Consider the following 12,396-nt stretch of genomic DNA (forward strand, 5'->3'; position numbering starts at 1 on the left):
GGTGGGTGGGTGGGTGTGGTGTGTGGTGTGGGTGGGTGTGGTGTGTGTGGGAACTATGAAGTTGCAGCTAGTGAAGTGCTGTTATTCTTAAAAGCTATCAGTCAGGCATCTTAGTCCTATACTTACTTCATACCCAAGAGTGCCCATGTTTTATGTTGAATTACTTCACATATAGAATGTCATGTTCTAAACTATATCATCCATGCTTTATGAACCCATATCAACTTACAAAGATACCTATGCCCTATTACTGCTTCATACTATGATGTCTCACATAAATCGTAGCATAATTTGTTAACTTAAGAAATAACTTGATGTGCTATGCAAGGACAATATATATCAAAGTGAGATATCATAAAAATTTGTAAACAAATGGAGAGTGAATTATTTTACGTAAAAATATTTCACATAAGTAAAAGTCTTATTGATATATTAATTAAAGTAATACCGAAAGACAAGTTCAAGTTATGCAAAAAACTTGTTGGAGCAGACTTTATTTGAAAAGACAAAAATGACCTTCTTCGGACGCATATGACTAGAGGGAAAGATTTGTGGGGTCCGAACCATAATTAAGGGAAGATAGTATTCGTAATGAGCTCTTCAGCTCCTCATTCAAAACACACCATAGAGAAGGATAAATATAGAGAGAGTGTTGAGGTATTTTATGTATTGCGAAAAAAATAGAATGTGAGCGACATTTTAGTAAGATAAAAATTAAAATTTTATTTTGAGTATGTTATGAACATTTTGATCATTGTACTTGTGACTACACAAAATTTTAACATAGTAATATCATGTGTCTCTCTCCGCCTATGGTATTTTTCTTATTAAAAGAGAATTTCACATAAAATTCTTAGGGTGTGTTTGGTATGAAGGAGGGGCTGGTAGGGTAGGGTTGGTGGGCGTTCGAGGGTAGGAATGAAAAATAAATTTTTGAAGTTAAAAATATTTTTTTAAAACAAACTTAAATATTTTTCTTGGGATAGGGGTAGTAGGAGGTGGGTGGGAGGGTCGAGGGTAGGGGTAAAAAAAACGAAATCACTTTTTAAAAAATAAACTTAATTTTTTAGGAGTAGGAGGTGGGTTGGGGGCTGATAGGGGTGGTAGGCTTGTAGGGGGATAGGAGGAGGTTGAAAGAGAATTTTGAAAAATATTTTCCTTTAAGTTTTGAAGAGTTGTCATTTTCCTTAAATTGAGGAAAATAAGTTGACTTGGAAAACATTTGACCCAACCAAATTAAACATGAGAAAATTAGAAAACATTTTTTGAAAAATGTTTTCCTTCAGACCAAACACACCCTTAGTATCATTATTTTTCCATTTTATTCCAATTATATTGATTGTAATATTTTTATATTAGTCCATATTTCATAACAAAATAAGGGATTTATACACGTGTAAATGTATTGAGAAACAGTATGTTTGCTTCTTCTTTACCTTAACTATTACAGCCCTTACTTGTGGATCTTTTTCATACTCTTCGAAAGTTCTTAACAATTCACCAATCTGCAAAATTCAAAAATAAAATTGGGGACATGAAGAAACATATAAAACAAGAACGTATATATTTTATTTGTTTGGTTAAGATAATGTATGAGTTATTGTTCTTGTTCTCTCTCCCAATAAATTTAAAATAAAAATAGAAAAAAAAGAAAGAAAGCAAAAGAATGAAGTTCAACATACCATTTCAAAAGTCAAGCAATTTAATTGTGTAGGTCTATTTAGAGTGACCTTCTGCACATATGAGGTAGCTTCAAATAGTATCTGAAAGGACGGTGAAAGAAAAAAATTCAAAAATAAGTCATATATTATTAAATAAAAACTATAAATATAGAGATATACGATAAAGGGTTAAAAAAGTATTTAACATGGTAAAAATGATTCGAAATTGCCTTCTTTTTGTCTACTGTAACCATTTTCCCCTATCACCCATATTTTGAAACAAAAAATATCCTTTAACTATTAAAAATAATTCAAAAAAGTTTTTCTTTCATCTATTACATCAAATTTGTGTGTGAAGTTATATTCAAGCTTAAAATTGTCTTTTTATTAAGGGCATCTTCAAACCTTACACTCTATTTTACTCTCTAAATATGGAATTTTCTATTTTTTTCAGATAATCAACTCCAACTCAATTTTCTATTTTACTTTCTCCTTAGTATTATATTATTATTTCTATTTCACTCTTATTTTCTTATTTCATATAAATCATTTATTTCTTTTTCACAATGATTACTTTATATAATTCTCATGTGATGAAAACTATTTTATTCTAAATTTTTAAATATCATAAATTGCACGAAAATATTACATAATATATAAACTAATGAACAAACTTAAAGAAAAGTAAAATATGATTACATAAACACTCAATTTTTTAAATTATTACGTTGCTCCCATAAGTGCTCTCTTAATGCATTACGGAGTTCAAAATGAGTATTTTTGTCCTTAATGTTATTATGTCTAGCTAAAAATTATTCAAAATTGAATATTTTCATCTACCACCATTTTTGCGTTGAAGTTGGAGCCTCTACAACATCTTGAATTCATGCATCAAGATCACGTCCTCAATTATCACGTTTTGTAGTATAATACATGTAGTCATTATAGCATGTAGCACTTTCTTTCTCCAAAAACATGACGGTCATGCAATAATTGTCAAACACCGAATGCGTGTTCCACATCTTTTCGACATAATTCTTGTTTCATTGCGAATTAATTACTATGTTATGTATTGTATTTTATCTTGTATTTAAGTTATTGTGTTATGTATTGTATTGTTATTTGTATTTAAATTAATTTTTTCATCTTACCATTTTAATATTGTGTATTCTTTATAAGAAAAATTAATAATAAAAATAAAATTTTTATTATTGGTGAAAATTATTAAAAATATATTAAATGAAATTAAAGTAGTATATATTATATAATATATTTTTTTTAAATAGTATATTACATTTAAAAGGAATCATAAATATTAGATATTTAATTAATGAAATAATATGTTTATTGAAAAGTAATGGAAATAATAATAAATATTGAAAAAGTGAAATACAGAGTATGAATAGTACTTCTCCAAATTTGGAGAATTACTATTTACCTCTCTATAAATGGAGTATAGAGAATAATATGAAGAGGGGTTGGAGAGGACATTCTCTATTTTACTCTCCAAATATAGAGAATGGAGAGTAAAATAGAAGTGTGTCGGAGATGATCGAGTTTTTGGAGTCACAAAATGATTATCATTAAAATTTAAAAAAGGTGGAAATTTATGACACGGAGTTGGTGAAAGACTTGTGTCGCAGTGACATGCAAAAAGGACAAAAAGACAAATACATTATATATGATCAACTAAATATACATGTTTGCGACAATGGAATATTAATTGGCACAATCATCATTATTTTCATGAGGACGTCAATGTTTAATCTTAGTATTTTAGAGCTCAAGTAAAATCTTTTTTACTTATTGATGTGTTACGTTGTAACCTATACATAGTAGTCCTAACATGGTGAAAGGAGATTTGATTATGAACAGGATTAAAACAATACATACTAACCATAAGAAATTTTTACTTTTTCTAAGAAAATTATTTAATTTTATTCCAAAAGTTCCAAATGCAATGAAGAAACCTTACCCCAGAACAAGAACCAGGTTCTTGTAAGTTGCTTTTAAGTAAAGACACAAACACTTATTAATTTAAAAACCTTCCTCACTCAAGGAAGGAAAAACCTCGTTTTATTAATTCAACTATAAGAATTTGTAATTACAACTCAATAATCAAAAAGCCTTATATCTACTACCTCTCTCGATTGACTCCAATCGATCTCTCCAAAAGGCCAAACCCACCTTTTGTTACAACTTTCACTAACACTCAACCCTACAAAGAGCCAAACCCACACTTTGTACAATAAACTGTAAATTACAATCAAGAACAAAACAAGAAAATAGTTCTACACGTTAAAAACCTTCTCACTCAAGAATGTTTTAAACGTAGCAAGCCTATCAATCTTGAAGACTTCAGTTTGATGATTAATTCTCACTTTTCTCTCTATGTGAAGTCGTGGGATTCTTCATCTGCATCGTCCTCTTCTTATAGAGTTTCTTTTGCCTTGTACAATCCTTATCAGATAAGGTAAGGAAGTTATTGTTAAACAAGGATTCCCTTTTTAAAGTACAATCCTTATTGAATACAACTTCCTTTCTTAATAATATATTTAAGGTTTTCCTTATTTGTATTACTTTATACCTTAAATATATTATTTTTGGCTTTGACAAATAACTCTATTTTCTTGATTACTTTGCTGACCCATTTTACTCGAACTTGGACTCGAGCTTGGCTTCTTTTGCTGCGTTCATTTATTACTAATTATTTGCGCTTCTTGTCTATCATCAAAACATGAATTATCGATTCTATCATATTCCCCCTTTTTGATGAAGACAAACAAATCTTTCTGTGTGATGCATGCGCAAATACTCTTCCCCCTTTTGGCAAATCAAAAAGAATCCAACAGCGGCTAAACAAACCCAATCATCATCCATAGCAACAATATAAGCCCAGGCAGTTGAGCATAATAAAATGTTCTGGCAACAAAACAAAGAGTAACAGCACAGAGTTCAAACAACTAAGAGAACCAAGTTCAAACAAGATGCTTTTTCAATGTGAAGGTTGACCAGGCTTTGTTGAAGCAGAAGCCAGCATATCCAGAACTCTGTCAACTCTTGCATTGTTAGCAAGTTGCTGCTGCACTAACTGATCCTTCAACCTGTGAATTTCAGCATTTGAAGTGGTAAGTTCAGCACATAACTTCTGGTTTTCTGACTCGAGAGTGGCATACTTTTCTTCAGCTACTTTAAGTTCCCTGAGCAACTGAGCAATAGGACCAGATGTACGTGGAGATGCAGTTGCAACCTGCTCCGACTCCATGGGAATGCCACAATCAGCAAGGATGGTTTGAGTGAACATATCTGCACGAGTTAAAATCCTGCCTTCTCCCAATGATACTTCAAATGCATCAAACACTCTTGTTAAAAGATTTCCAAAAGCTAACTGATGAGAACCTAGTTTAGGATCAACAATTCTAGCAAGATGTTTGATAATCAGTGTGGGCCAATCAATGCGTTCTTTGCACTCAAGAGCATTCATAAGTCCCATGTCTCGTATGGAGGCAATGTGACGTTGGTGACCTCAAGGCAGTATCACCTTATGAACTATTTCAAAAAGAAGCTTATGCAAATATCTCATAATTCCCTTTAAAACAGTTTGTGCCCTAGAATTGACTCTACCTTGAGAGAATTTGGCTGGCAAGCTAGAATATTCAGCAAAACCCCAATTGTACTCATTAATTCCCACAGATGGTATATGCAAGATTTTCCCAAGTTTAGTTGCATCAAAAACAATGTAGAGTTATGACTTAAAGGGACTATCGACTTAGCATTACTTATCCTTCCTAGCTCCCATCCAATAGAGAGGGTTCTTTTTTGGAGAATTAGGATCTAGGGAAGCTTGATTGACCTATTTCCCTCTTGCATTGATGTTAGGGAAATCCCTCATCTAGTGTCCCTTATTACCACATGAAAAACAACCATTCATTCCAGAAAGAGACCTACCCAAATGTTGCTTCCCACAAGTAGGGCACTTAGTCATCTCAAATGTATGGCCACCACCTTGGGAATTTTTTTTTTGGATCTTTGTCCTTGTTTCCCATGGAATAATCTTGGTGATAGAACCGCTTATTTGGCCTTTAGTGACTAGAATCATCCTACCTATGCCTCTTACCCTCTTGCCTTATCTCTCTTATTTTTGACTCCTCAATTTGTTGTACATTGACCATGATCCTAGAAATATCTATTTCATTAAGTTACATTGATGTACGACACTCTTCTCCACAATGCTAGACACTCCCATCACAAATTTTTTCATACTAGACCTAGGGTTGGCTACCATGGTTGGGGCATACTTAGTGTGTAGGGTGAATTGGAGAGAGCACTCTTGCACACTCATTTCCCCTTGACCAAGGTTCATAAATTCAACCATCTTCTTCTCCCTCCACTCTTGGTGAAAGCAACTATATAGGCAAACCTCTTTGAATTCTTCGCAATCAACCGGACCTCTTTCTAAGGGTCTCTCAATGCTCCATTGCTCAAACCATACTTGAGACACATCTTTGAGTTGGTAAGTGGCTAACTCCGCTTTCTCCCTAGGGTTCACATCCATAGCATCTACCACTTTGAAAACTATATCTATGAAATCATTTGGATCTTAATCCACCTTAGTTCCCTGAAAAGTGGGAGGTTCATCCTCATGAAATCTCGAATTGTAGAAGCGGGAGTACTGGCATTTGGTTGGGACCCAACTCCTTGGTTAGCTTGGGAAACAAAGTGATTGTTGAAGACATGAGCTTGAGTCCTCATGAGTTGGGTCAAGTTCATTAGGGCATCCCTCAACTCCACATTAGTCAAATCCCCCTCAATAAAAGGATCTTGAGGTATAGGAGGCACTTGGGGCACTTGAGGTTCTTGGGGATCCGGAGGCACTTGAAATTCTTGAAGGGGAACCTTTTCATTCTCTTCCTCTAGGCCAACAATTGGAACTTGGTCAACATGAGGAGGTATCCTCTCATTAGCGACACCTCCGTCCTCCCTTCTAGCGGTTGATCTCCTCAATTCATGTCCTATAAAAACAAAGAGAAGAGGTTGAGAAAAGACACCTTATATGACTCAACTCTAAGGCACGACATTAGAATAAAGAAGAAAGTGAAACTGTTATCATCCTATAGCCTCTTGTCCATGGATGTGTCGCGAATTACACCAATGACCAAGATACTACTAGATGTCGCTTTTGAAACTTTTAGAACCTAAAGTATTTCGCATAACATTATGCTCTCATACAAAGTCTGTCACGACGCGGAAGTACCCCCTAGAAGTTAGGTAGAACCCTCGGTTAATGGCAAGACGTACTTGACTCTTTGTGGTCTAGTACAATCCCTTTAACTATCGTTCATTATACAAGACATGAAAAGTATTGTGGAATTTACAATTTTTCATGAATAAAATACTTAAAGAAAATCTTTTATAAATACTTAAGAAATCTAATCGTCACAAGCCAACTTAAACACACAACATAATATCTTAGGGATATGTCCCTTTTACATTAAAGAAATGCATAGCAAGCCTTTAAATAAGAAACTAACAAAAGGACTATACCCTCAAATATATGAGGACATACTATGCGTTGGGAGATACCTTTCTAAGATTCACCTTCTAGAGTTCAAAAGCTTCCAACCTATATTTATAGAGTATACAAAACTATGGGCTTAGTAAAAATAATGTACTAAGTATGGCATATGCAAAAACATGCAACAAGGGATATTTTAGTATAATAAAATTTTCATGCTAATTGAGTCTACATTAATGAATATAGAAGTAAAACAATATAAGAAACATCATTTAACACTTAGAGAAGAGTTTCCATGATTTTTGCAAAAGAAAGCATTTTTATAGTAAATTTTCGAATTCTTTATAGTGAACTAAAAGATTCCAAAATGGTGAACTTCCAAAGCATTTCCAATGAAAAAATAAGCATCATTTCCGTCGCAGTTTCCTATCTAAGGACATCCTTAGACTCACTTAGGTAGAGCATGAAGGAAGTATGCATATGCCTCTTTCACTAAACATCAAAGCCACCCTCAAGACTACCTCCATTTTGGCATACTCACCTTGGAAGAACAAGCACCCACTTAATGGCAATACAATACAAGAACACCAAACACACACCAAGAATTCCCTCTCGGAATTACTATTTAGTGCGATGAATAGATGGCATCCCATACAACCACCTACTCTAAGTAGTACACTCTTTAAAAAGACTTGGAACCAAGACTCCCCATTCGGAAGGTCCTACCTAGTTCAATGGATAGATAGCATCTTATACCACCGCCTACCCTAAGTAGTATATTCTTTTAGGAGTCTTAGTTAATCCCATTCAAATACGACTCACCAAGACTCCATTTTCGGAATGCTTACATAGTTCAATGGATAAATAGCGTCCCATTCGACTACCTACCATAAGTAAAACAATCCTAGAAGACTTACCACATTCATTACTTTTTTGGGAGTTATCTTAACAACATAGACCATGAGAGCTAGACATGGAATCCCGACTTTAACCTCTATTAGATGAGGGATCCTCACTTGCCTAGTGTAAGATCATTCTTTATAGCTTTTACATGGCTTTCCAAATATCTACACCTATGCGGTCCCACAGTTAAGGGATAAGGAGATTGCTACTAAATAACTCATTCTCTACTAACGAGGAGTACTAATATCAAGAGGTACATTGGAATACAACATCTCAATTCACGAAGTGTATCCACTTCTTCTTCATATCCTTTTGGTCGTACACATAATCCCCACACATTCTAAAAATTTTCGACTATAGGTTAAGGATAACTAGTGAACACCACATATCAACTCACGAAGGGCATTAATCATCCGATCAATCGTAGAAAGCTCTTAGGATGTAGTGAGGTTACTACTAAACACTTCATTTCAACTTACCAAGAGTGTTCACCCCAAAAATTCTCTATTTACTCAACTTAGCTTCGTACATTCATTTAAGTGTGGTACTGTGTAGTTGTGAGCACATCTTGCATATATGAATTATTTTATTCACATTAGCTTCTATATATGCTTTATGCCTACATTTATAAAATCACACACTTAACATGCTTCACAAATCATATACTTCACTTAGGCATAATCTAAGTCAAACATTAAATTAACCTTCACAAAACACAAGAAAAGACTTATCTTCTATATCGCTTCATTTAACATATTAATCCTTAAAAGAAATACTCACAAAACATACTAGCTAATATCAAATTCATCAAATAAACTTCATCATAAAGAAGGTGGACCATACCACTCAAGTGCAATTTATCATAAGAATTACACAATATAAGAAACACACCATTAAACCAAGCCATCAACACCTATAATATTTTTCTCAATATTTAATCATAACAGGGACAATAAGAAGTAGCTAAATCAAAATAACAACGCTAGAAGACCAACGTTAATACCCTACAAAAACATCCTCATTTAACTCATTTCTTACCAAAAGTTTGAAATATTCATTAACATCAGTTCAATAGGTTTTTGACATTAAAATCATCAATTCATACTATAATAAACACATTTGAATCACCAAAGAACTTTTACAAGAAGACCCATGCTTGAAATAAAAAAGGAAGAAAATAAAGTTTGAAACCCTTTTTGAAATATTTTAGAAATGACTCTTTAAATGGAAGTTGGTTGAAGGATCGATACCATATCTCAGATAAGCGAAACCCCAAAGATTTTGGTGAAGAAATTGACCACCAACATCCCTTCTAGCACTTCTTGACCTCTAGCTTCCAAAGAGACTTTAGAGATAATTCTAAGGGAGAGGGTTATTGGAATTTGGGAGAATGAGGTCTAAAATTAGGTCTTAGGGTTTGAAATACTAAAATATATTTGAATAACCCTAAAGTTAAAGTCAAAGGTCCTTAAAAAACTTGGGGTGAATTTACCAAACACCCCAAGCCAAGGCAGCTCCTTAACAGCTTTTGCATGCAACATCCACGACCCACAAAAGATGGGTCGTTTGTCAACCAACGCCCTGTCTATGAGGTGTCGTTGGTGGGGACTACAACTCTCAAACCTGAAGGCTTTCATGTTCAAACTATGGACCAGGTGGTCGGTCCGTCACCTGGTCTACTGGCTGTTGATAGGCTCATCGATTGGTAACTTCTTTTGGAAGTTTTGAACCAAAGATTTTGGCCCTCCTCTAGGGCCCCTTGTGGGTCCTAGGTGGTGTCGTGCCCGAATGTTAAACCCCTAAACTTAGATTTCTAGGTCTTAGTAACATCCCACATTAACTTCAATTAAAACTAACACATAATACTCAAATACATCAAGACACACAAGCACTATCTAAAGCACACGTGCCGAACATCGTGGACGTTCTCGGACGTTTGACCTCCAAACTTAACCAAACATCACACACTGCCTAAAAATAGTAAAGTAACTCATTTTAAAAATAAATTAACCCAAGAAACACTCAGGAGGCTCTAGTTCACCTTAGTTCATTTTGGGGCTTTACACTTGGTTCCGCCCATGTGAATAGAAAACCCCAAAAATAAACAGTGCTTCACTATTTTGGGAATATTTCTACCTTTAGATCAAAATCGGGCAAACTTAGTTGTGTTGGAAAGAGGACCCAAATACCTTTCATAGGATAGGTAATAGTGCAACTAATTCCCTTTGAGCTAAGATATTTCATCATTTGATGTTCAACCTACACTCTAAGTCAAATGAAAAACACATCACGACCTTGCTCGCCCAATGGACACTCTTTGCCTCACCAAGCCACTTAGGTGACTCGCCTAATGCATCTTGGTTTCACCCATTTAAACAGTAACTTGTCCAAGTGGGACAGACTACTAAGCGACCCAACTGCATCTTGGCGCATAGCCAATGCACTTTGGGCGACCATGCTGCCAATCACAAACCTATCAAAGGATAGAAAAAGTGCATTTTAATCCATTCTTTCTAGTTGATGTTCCAAACTTCACCCCTAGATGTTTACCTCCCTTATTTTAGAATTTTTTTTGTCTACAACATCTCTTTCAGTTACTTAAACACATACATCATCTGTAATTCAACATACAAACCAACAAAAGGTTATACCAACTCACACGATGAGTCTCTAGTTTGGACTATTAATTTAGTGATGCATTATGTCACGGACTTAGAGTAATTGCTAAGACTCCGTGCGGAACTTTAACAACTTACTCACAAATCTTTCACGATATTGTAACCTCAAGTAAGACTTTAAGACCTAGATCGCTAAGAGAATGTAAAGAAAAACATAGAAAGAACTTTGGAAGAAGGCTTGTATTATACTTGGAATACTTGCTTAAAACGATGCTAGGTTGGATTGTTGGATGATTTACAAATGAGAGGCCCTTATATTTATACTACCTCCCAAAGGCCTAAGTGTAAATAAAAATTATTCTACAAGTCAGTAAGGTAAATACACATTAGTCCATATTCTAGAGAATTCTACCCTTCCTAGAATATGATAAACTCTTCCAAAAGTATCTAAAGTATTCTAGAGAATTCTAAGGAATTCTCTAGTCTTCTCTAGAAATCTAGAAGATTCTAGAGTTCTCTGCAAACCTTTTCACAACTATAGATCCTTCTTCCCAAGTTCCGATGCCAAATCGGGCTAGAAATATGGCGAGACGTCATACTCTCCCACAACTATTAATGCGACGACCGCGACATGTTGTTGTAAAAACCCTTGGAGTTTGTCCTTGAACTGCCACAAATATTCATATTAATCCCATGTGGCCTCTTCTAGAGTTTGTCCATTCCAATGCACGAGGAACATGGAGCTGGATTGTTGACCTCGCTTCCGTTTGTCTTGGTAATCTATGGTGGCTTCGATTTTTTGGTTGTGAGAGGCGGTGACAGTAATGGTTGCCTGTTGTGATAGGTTCCGGCTGGGATAGTCCTTGTCTTCATGATACGGCTTAAGGATACTTGCATGAAATACTAGATGAATCTTTAAGTGTGGAGGTAAGTCAAACTTGTACGAAATTTTGCCCACCTTGGAAACAATCTTGAACGGGACCTCGTATTTGCGTATTATGTTTTAATGAACGTCTGTTAGTGTTTTGAACTGTCTTAGATTGAATCTTACCAAGACCATGTCTCCTTCTTTGTAATCCGTGGGACAACGATTGCGGTTGGCAAAAAAAATCATCTTCTTAGCTGCCTTGTCCAAGTAGGACTTGGCAGTATCAAGTTTCTCTTCCCATCCCTTGGCAAGATGGTAAGCACCGAAACTCTTCCCTTCAAAAGTAGTTGGCAACGAATGCAGCGTTTGGTTGTTGTCCTGTCGCCAACTCGAATTGTGTGAGCCTTGTGGATTCACTCCTCTACAAATGGTAAGAAAATTGCGCCACGAAATAAATGCGGAGCCCGTTCCAAATGCTTCTACGACCGCGAAGAGAATAAAATGCTGCTCCCCTTCTCTCTTTCTTTTCTCTCTATCTAGGAGTCTGGCGCATTCCCTTTGATGTGCACTGATCTAGTGCCTTAGATAGCACTCTAAAAGGGCGTTGACGCGTTCAGTTTGGCCGTCAGTTTGCGATTTGAAAGTTGTGGAAAAGTGAAGTTTCGTGCCAAGAGTTTCAAAGAGCTCATTCCAAAAGTTTCCGGTTAAGCGGGGGTCTCGATTGCTGATGATATGTCTAGGTAGCCCCCAATGTTTCACTACATTCTTGAAAAATAATTGAGCAGCTTCCTTTGCCGTGCAACCGGCTGTGTGGCAGGCATGAATGTAGAA

The 12,396-nt window shown here is 35.3% G+C and overlaps 1 pseudogene; it reads right to left on the reverse strand.

Annotated features, from left to right (window-relative positions):
• Positions 1–1,915, reverse strand: part of LOC107027602 — a 31,317-nt pseudogene extending 29,402 nt beyond the window's left edge.
• Positions 1,916–12,396: the final 10,481 nt, after the last annotated feature.

This window comes from Solanum pennellii, chromosome 8, assembly GCF_001406875.1.
Source record: "Solanum pennellii chromosome 8, SPENNV200".
In the NCBI taxonomy this organism is placed as follows: Eukaryota; Viridiplantae; Streptophyta; class Magnoliopsida; order Solanales; family Solanaceae; genus Solanum; species Solanum pennellii.